Below are 9744 nucleotides of genomic sequence, written 5' to 3' on the forward strand. Positions count from 1 at the left end.
AAACACAGGTTGGCCTAAAGAGGTGAATCAGTCCAAGTCTGTGAGACTTCATGATGACAGCACACGTCTTCCTAGCATGGCAAGTAAGTACTTAATGAAAACTTGTGGAAATGTAGCCTGCCACTCCGCTCATCATGCCTGCACACTGGTTGAAGTCAACTGAAGAATTTCTGCCTTTGGCAAGGCCTCAGATATTGGATTTGAGTTATGGAAAAGTTAAAATTAATAATAATAAAAAAAGCAAAAAACAGCAAACCAAAGTCACAAATCACTTCATATATTCCTTCCCCTATCAGTTTCACCCTTTAGGTGAGAGGAAAGGCAGAAACTCTGTAGATTGTTAGAAAAGTAGAGAGCTTTGTGTTTGGCACATTACCTCACTCCTACAAGGAAAGTTAAATTAAGAACCTGTCAGTTCTTTATCAGGCCACCAGCACAAAACGAATTGATTTCCCCTGAAAGTCCCCAGCTGAGAGTTGCCATGTGGAGTGCAGGCAGCTGCCCAGCCACCAACCCCAGCTCCTGGTCCACAGGCCACCTGGTCCCTGAGACAGTGGCCGTGGCTCTGAACTCTCCTTCCTGCCCTACACTGCCCTTATCCTTCCAGGCTCAGGGGCCACACTCTCCCCCTAAGTTCTGTTCAGAGCTTGGTCTATCCAGACTCTACAGAGAGAGAGGAGAAAAAAGAAACCCAGAAAGCAATTCCTCCAGAGAAACAAACTGGATCTGAGTTCATTTCACTTAAAAACTCATCATTTGGGTGTTTGAACTGAGTGAGAAGGTTTGAGTGGGATGTAAATCCAGGCCAAAGCTGTGCAAGGACTACCCATCCACCACTCCATTACTCTCCTGGTTCCTTGCACAGCCCCCCAGTCTCTAGGTTTTAGAACTCTTCATAATACAAACACCAAACATCTGGACTGACCCAGCTCCACTTTGAGGACGGCAATGTTGGAAAATATATTTTCTCAGGGTTATGTGAGGCAGGCAAGCAGCTCTCACTGAAATCCTTTATTCCTAGTATGAACTAGGAGGAAAGAAGAGAGTGAGAGGGAGCTGAGAGCCTGGCTTTGCTGCAGTCTCTTTTGTTGCAGCACTGGTTAGAGTTTCTTTCTCCTCTTTGAATAATTCATGTGATGTAGAGAAGTGTTGGCTCGACACATCCAACACATTTGTCCTTGCAGAAGAGTCCTCCCGTAGCAAGCATTTAGAGCATGGGTACCTCCAGATCTCAGCACTACCTATCCACATGCCTCTAGCAGGGCATCTCTGGGTATGTTTCTCTCCAGATGGGTTGAACAGCAGCTGCTGTTGCTGCCAACTCAAGGACTGACCAGTGACCCTCCCTGCAGCATGTCCCACTGCCCTGGGAGCAGCTGCACCTCCTCTTCTTCTTCTTTCTTCTTCTTCTTCCTCCTCCTCCTCACACTGCTCATCCTTGCATCTGGCCATTTCCAAACTGAGCAAAAGCAAGGAATTCCTCCTGGTTTCTCACTCCAGACCCCTAACCCTGGTTTATCACTGGGGTGTGAGGACAAGCAAAGCAGCAAGGTCACCACAATGGAAAGGCCCAACACACAAACATGCGTGCATTGAAACAGCCTCTCCAATTTTCACCAGGCACACAGAAAATGAATCCCAGATGGCCAGACCCCAGAGGTATGTATGGGTTTGGGAATATATACATGTGAATCTACACAACAAAACTGTCCTCCATGTAAACAAACCTATTTGCTGGCATTTAAGGTGGTATCCTTACTGTCCTTATGGCAGCTGAACACCTGAAACCATGGAAGACCCCGGCTCCAAACTGGAAATGACGCAAACTCCAGTGCAAGGAATTCACTCTGGAAGACTGGAACTCAGCCTGGGAAGTGGTGTTCAAAACACATACCTGCCAGCAGCTGTGGAAAAAAAGGGTTTTATCTCGCCCATCTTTCTGGACTTCTGGTCCTGGTTTGCATAAAGAGAGCACAGAGCAGACACAAGAAAGGAGTTATGCTTAAAATGTAGTGGTTTTTTTCTCTTTTCCACACATTCTCTAGTTGCATTTAGCACAGAGGTCTGAAGTCTGTCCTCCATGCATTTGGGGCTGATTCAAGTGGCTCCCTCAGAGATCTATCCTGGCTGGCCCCTGGCAGGGTACGAGCCCCTCAAGGGTTTAGGGGTCTCTCGTTAGCAATATCACTTGCCTCACCATTAACAGAATTACACATTTCCCACAGCGGGTTTCCTCTCTCCCTCCTCTTTACTCTGCAATCCTTCACTGCCTGCACTTCTGCGGTGCTACAGCAGCAGCTCCTCTTGAAATTCACTGATCCTTTCTCTAAAGTCTAAAGAAAGTGTCACTCTTGCTTCTCTACAGACAGGCAGCTCGACAGCAGCAGTGCTGCTTCTCTGTTTCCTCCTCCTCAGGCTCACAGAGTAGCAAACTGCCTGGATTCCAAAACTGCTGCAGAGACTGTCACAGCAGCTTTGCAGTGCCCTGCTCCTGCTGGGGCACCACCCAGAGGGGCACTACCCAATTCCCAACAGGAATGCACTGGATGAGGCCGTGGCAATACCTGCAGGACTAATCCTGATGCCCAAGGCATCAATCCCAGCACACATTTCAGAGCATCAGCTGAGGAACTTTTCCTTGGTAAGACCTAGCATGATAGCCCTTACAGACCCAGCCGTCATTGTCACTGCTTTTTTTTTTTCCTGTTTTAATCTATGCCCTGATTTTCTTTTTCAGAAATTATACCAAATTATGATTCTCCTTTTGTTATCTCAGACCTCCTTAAAACACAATGTATTACATAATTTCATTTTTAATCTGCTGTTTGCAAGCTGGAGGCCAAGTCCAAGACAGCATTTGTAAGCACTTGTAAGGGAATATTTTTCCTTACATAAAATTTAAAAAACTATACGGCTTACATAGCTTTAAAATTAAAACTATATGGCTCACATAACTTGTAGATACTACTGAAACTATAGACTCCTATCCCCAGAGACCACTAGTAAGTGTATTAAAACCACATTTTAGACCCAACACATACCTAAACCAGCATGCAGACAGCCACTGCTGTGTGCTCATGTACCATCACTACTTCAGGTGTTCAAGAGAAAAGGGAGCTGCAACAAAACTTGAAACTGGTCAAGTGCACATGCAGATGTGCCTTTCTAAAAAGAGCTGTGCCTTGCAGACACAGGGCTTGATTCAGAGTTGTAGCAGCCCCTTAAGAAAACCAAGCTTGCAGATATCAGAATTAGCAATAAACATAACTTCTGTGGAACAGTAGTTTCTACAGGTACAAGTAAATGTACACCTAGAGGCTATCTAATTTGTTACAGTCATTTCTTTTTTGAAAAGCCTTGAAATACCATCTTTATGGTGCTCCTACCAATGACTACTCAACATAAAGGACGGGGTAAAGTCTTTGCCACATTTAAAAGAGATTTTTGCTACTGGTTTCAGTGCAGACTGGATATACTTACACATCTTATATGCTGATCGTCTTCCAAGCAGTCACTTCTCCCAGTGCTTGTAAAATATAAAATTTTGATCTCTTTACAAATACCTAATTATCACAGTAATTGACATTCTGACACTAACATCCTGAGAAAGTAAATTTACCCTTTTGGTGTCCCTGCTGAATTAACATAAAGATGCTTCACTTCGTGCTGAATGATCAGCCTTAATGATAACCAGAGGTTGCTGGGCTCCTCCAGAGGAAATACACAAGAATAACTTTGTCAATTTTTAATCAGTTTCTTTTTTCTTCAAGGCTATGGGATCACATCCCTGGTGCTTGTGAGGTAACTTTTGGATCACAGTTTGCTCTTGTTATTTGGAGGAACCTTCTTTTCTTACAGTGAGATGACTTTGTCTTTTTAGCTCTTACCAAGAGCTCAAAGGCTAGAAAGTCCTGAGTGACCTCTCTTCCTAGCTGAAGATTTCTTAAAATTAAATTGAATTAAAACATTTTGATGTTTCAAATCTGTCTTTGAAAGTTTTAAATGCCTTTCTTGCAAATGGAGCAAAGTAATGAAGCAGAGATAATGAATATTGGTTTCACCTGCACATAGGTCCTAGGGTTGGCAGACTTTAATGTTTACAGCACTGTGAGTTTGACAAGGCCTTGGTAAAAGTTGTCTGGTAGATTTAATTGAATCATGGAATCATTCTTTCAGAAAAAGACCTTTAAGGTCAAGTCCATCTGTTAACCCAGCACTGGCAAGTCCACCACTAAACCATGTCCTTAGGTGGTGCCTAAGAGGTTCACTCAGATGACAAACATATTCCATTTTTAGGCACGAAACTTTGGACTGAAGCCAATTCTTCCTTTGTATTTGTGGTGTCGGGAGACTGTCTTTCTGTTGGCACCTGTAAAAGTCATTGTAACACTACATAAAAAAGAGGGTACTGTAGGAATGCAGCCTTCAAGATCTACAGCATCTGATGTCAAAGATAAAAGAGGTGACCTGGGATCCCATATTATAAAAAGGTTAAGAGTAAATGATCAATCTGGTCCTTCAGATTTTGAAACCTATGGCTTTACATCTACCATTTTCTGCCATAAATGAAGACGGATTCAAAGACTTCAGAATCCTGATTTCTGTTTTACCATATGTGAGAACTGAGTGCTTTCCTTAAAAACGCTTCATGTTGAGTCAGCCCAAATCACATTTTCAGATGCTATGTTCATTTTCCTAACTGCAGCAAAACCAGCACAAATTCCAAATGGTTAAAAAAACTCCTCTTTAGTTTCTAATTTCTGCTTCCTGATCAGATTGCTGGTAGGAAAGACATCTGATCACAGTTGGACACAAAATAAAAATAGTGGCTCCTGGGATGCTAATATATAGTACCACAATGAAAGTAAGAATTTCTATTTATAATTTTCCTCACTGAAAACTGCTAATTAAGTACTCATTTCTTACCTTACACTGTAAGAGGACTTTTAAAGCATTTCTACGTGGAAAGTTCCTATGTGAGGTATATCTGTTTCTCCATAAAAAGAAAATGGGCAGAGTTTCTACACCATTGCACTAATACAGATGCATTCGATGATGATTTCTCTGCATACAGGAATACAGTTTGTTAATTAAAAATATGCCTTTTTTTACTTTCACAAAACCATATAGGGAAAGTCTTGTAGCTGGGCAAGAGCATTTCTATAATGTTAGAAAATTAATTGAAAGTTTCTTGGGTTATAGTGACACCTTTTGGCAGTTTTACTGTATCTTGCAAATAATTTTGAAATTAATATCTCATAACATTTTACAGCCTGTCACTGTCAGTAATGAAGTGCTTTGATGTTTTCAGAAATCTTTTAGTTAGAAGCTATTCAAAAGATCATTCTACCTCTTCAAAATTGTGTTTTTCCCTTTTCCTCTTACTAGAAAAATGCATTTTAAAGGGGAGTAGTTTTTGGTATTATCTTCTCTCCACATTTAACAGATAATCCACACCAGGCAGTACAGTTATAACATATTATTCATAACTGCCTACGGTGATACCCAATTTGTGAATAGTCTCTTGATTGATTCACTAAATTATAGCATGTAGTTCATTGTGTTTCTCTAATCCTTGATCTGAACTCTCTAAAAGGAAATATAATTATAGAAGTTAATGAAAATTTTTTTTCCTTTTAAATTCTGTTGGAAACTGTAGGACATGAAAATAAAACTCACTATTACATGAAGATCAGAATTTATAAAACCTGCCTTCCTGGGGCTCACCCTTACGTGAATTTTCTAGTGCCTAACCTGAGCAATCTCTACCTACAGCCCTTCCCTCACCTGAATTGCAAAGTTGGTCCCTTTAATGAGGCAACAGTTACCATAAAACTTACATTAATTATTTCTCTTTGATGCTTTCATCAACAAGGGTTGAAAGTGGGCAACAGGTTGGAAGTTGCAAAGGCCTGAGAAGGAATTAGGGAGAAGGATGACTAAAGAGTCACACTAATCTGAAAAACAGAAATGGAAATCCACAGATGCTCAAATTCACTTGAAGGGGGAGTTGTGTTTATGCTGAACTGCACTTAGGACTTAGTTATCTTAGAATAAAATAAGCTCCAGAATACCTTTTATGTACCCTTTTCTTGTTTAAAAATTGACATAGAGACAACTTAAAATTATAAATATTTTTGTCTTTGAGCTAAATATTTAAAATTAATAGTTTAAGTTCTAACAGACATCAGTGACTAAATATTTCATATCTCTTACAATCTATAAATTAAAAAAATTAAAACCCACATGCTTTTGCCATACTTTTAAAGGTATTTCCATTGCTAAGATAGTTAAAATCACTGATTAAACATCTTAGCATCACTTGCAGCTTTTTTGAAAGAACGGAAAGCAGTTCTATTTCAATTTCAAACCCCTAGTTTTTTCAAAATTAACAAACTGAGCAACCCAGAAAGCAAAACATCTTCCCTCACAATGCCTTCATTAAAAAGAACAGGAAAAAAATGAACTTAAACAACTGTAGCTTCTTGAAAGACACGGTGACCAGTAACTCACTGTTCAGGACAGTATTTTTACTTACTTGAACTTTTGTCAAATAAATTTTGTTTTTAAATACACAAATTTAATGAAGTTCTTTTCCAATGTCTCTAATCTTTATGTATATTTATATACTGACTATTTGACCTACCTTTCACCTGAACATGTCTGCTACAGCAAAACAGGGAGCGGGGAAAAAAAGATGAATTACTCAACTTCCTAATCACGGTCATTGAATTTAACACAGTAGTCATTTCCAACAAAAAAAAGAAAGGTGGACAGGAGGTAAAATTTCAAAGAAATAAGTCCAACCCTGTGGGACAGGCACTAGATATTCTGGCATTTTTCAGATGACAGTTTCCACTGTCCTTCCTTTCTTTTTATTTTTTTTTTATTTTTTTAAATTTATTTATTTCCTCAGCAATTCCCTGAACTCTGCCTCTCTGCACTGAAGGGTTGCTGTATCACTCTGGTGTCTGGATTCAGTAATCCTTTGGATCACTCACTTGCAGCTGCTTTTAACATTCCTACTTCAGGTTCAAGTTTCCTGTGGAATAGACAACAAGGAAAACACATTCCTACTCATCAGCCCGTTCCACTGGCTTGCCAGGGCTGGACCATCAAGCCGAGATGCAGAGCATCATGTTAGGTTCCCTTCTGCAGCCACTCATGGCACAGCAACAATCTCCAGCTGAAAAGCAACAAACACAAAATTCAGGCTGTCACTGTCATAAATTCAGCATTCATTACCAAGCATCACCAGAAAAAAAGAAACTGTCAGAAGCCCATGAGGGTTTTTTTTTTGCCTTTCCACTTCTACAGTGTTTGGGAGCACTGATGCAGGCAGAAATTGAAGAGAAAGTAGATGCAAAAAATGGCTTCACCAGAACGGGTCTGGAAAAGTAGCAGGCACATGGTCAAAAGGAAGATTCTGATGAACGAAGTGCTGTGTGTGGGATTGAACTCAGTTAAATTGGAAATTTTGTGTGAAGAGACACACATAATTTAAGATACACTTATTTAACCTCTGCAACATGCAGAAAATCACAGCTTTGTCCTATCTACATCATGAATAGAATAAAGGAAACACTTCCTACCCAGTTAATGATCTGGTTAGCTTAAGAAACATTTAGTGTTTAGCTGTTTAGCTAAATCAAAGAATTTCAGCTGTAAGGCTCTGTTTTTCAAAATGTGGCAATGAGGACATTGCAAGAGGCATTTGCTATTTCACTGCAAATCTTTTACTTGAAATGGCTGTAAAGCAGTAAGACTCAAGCAATGAGTTCTTTAGGAAACATAAAACCAATAAGGACAATCAAACTACAAAAAAGATCAGCTAATTTAACAATTCCCTGCTTGCCAGATAATAATAATAAAAGAACCCCAGATAAACAATAATTCAATCCTGCCTAGAATAATGATGAAATATGTTAAGTGCTTCATACTGAAACCACCCCAATTTCAGAAATGACATTTAGTATCTATCAAATCAGAAAATGAAACAGAAAATACTTCTGTTGCTAGTTTTACAGAACAGATCAATAATTTAAGTGGAGCTTGCATCAAAATTGTATATAGTTGTACAAATCCTTTTTGTATCCAAGTAAAGCCAGGGTTTGTAGCATAAGGCTATTTGAGGAAGATCTGCAATTGAAGTTCCCATCTAACAATGGAAGTATGAAAACTATATTCTAGTCTAATTTATTTTTTCCCGATTCTCCTACTTTGATTTTCTAAGATACAATCATTGAAAGACACAATTATTTTCAGAAATTCTTAGAAAATAAAAATAATATGCATCTCGTGCCAAGTTAGGACAGATTCTTCAAACAGCATTTACTGCTGTAATTACAGAGGCATCTGATTGCTTCATTAGCATTTTTCTTATTTGCAATATTTGAAGCCAGTGCTGTGATATTGGCTAAAAATGCTTATTCACAGCTTTGGTGCCATAGGTGTTTATTCCATCAGAATGGCAACAGCAGGAATTGCAATTCTACTTTTTTTAGTTCTCTGCTCTTATATTTGATTTTTTTTTTTTTTTTTTTGTTCAGAAAATAAGCAGTTATTCTTCTGCATGGTGTTTGGTTCTGAAATCACCTGCTGGAAAGCAAGCTCTTCAAGGTTTTGATTTTGTATACCCTTACAGGCATTATGTTGCATCAGGGAGAAACAGAGACTGACATAAAGAAAGGCTGCCTGTGTCATAACTTCAGATCCCAAACCCCTCGGTTCTCAGGTAAAAGATAACAATGTTTTTACTGACGTAGTTAGAAAAGGAGATTCTTCTTTATGTGGCTAATTATTTTGCAGGAAAGTGTAAAACCTAGTCTTGTGATGTTGTGCAAAAGGTAAAGCATTTTAAGAAATTCCATCATAAAAGGTCAAAAAATAATTAATGCACAAGCAAAATGATAGGGAAAAAACCCACCCTTTTAAAAATCGGTATGTAAATATAGCTAGGTCATTAAACTTCTGCTTTTTCTGAGTTTCCAATCATCCCTCACCCACAACTGCCTTAATTTGCAGAAAGAAACTGCATTAGAACCGTAAGAGATCCAATAGTAGTTCATAGGCAGCTGTTCTACAGAGGAAAAAAAGAAAATACTTTTTTAAGTCCAGAGTTTAAATTTTATGTCTAGAATACTTAGCAAATTACTTCAGAGCTTGAATAACTAGTATTTATTGAGCTGCTCTTGGGTTTGTGCATGGGTAGGAGCATGAACTGCATTCCTGCTTTGTCAGTTTGGCACAGGAAATCAGAATTCCCCCTTGTTACCTTATGAACCATTTCCCAATCTACTGAGCAACTGCAGTGGTCTCCAGCTGGTAACACAAATGCTGATATAAAGATTTATCTGAAGTTTCGGTGTATGACATATTTAAAGGTTGGACTAGAGATATTTAAGAGATGAAATACAGACAATTAGCTGCCAATATCAAAGGATTCCAGACAAAGAAAAAAACAACTGCAAAGATCTCCAGCTTCCCTGTTTGAAGATTTATGCTACCTGGATTCATGAAAGAGTTGATAAAAATGTCAACTTTACTCCACAACAAACCAATCCAGGACACCTGGATTTCAGCCCTTGAAACCTTCTTGCTTAAGAAACAGGCAGGAGTTATGGATCCTACCAATATCCAGAAACAGAGAGACAAAGAGAACATTACCAAGGTGAAGGACATACCAGTCAGATCAGGACTGTACTCACTTGATGGATACAAGAGTGGAAGGAAAGGGGCTGCTGT

This window comes from Cinclus cinclus, chromosome 4, assembly GCF_963662255.1.
Source record: "Cinclus cinclus chromosome 4, bCinCin1.1, whole genome shotgun sequence".
NCBI lineage: Eukaryota > Metazoa > Chordata > Aves > Passeriformes > Cinclidae > Cinclus > Cinclus cinclus.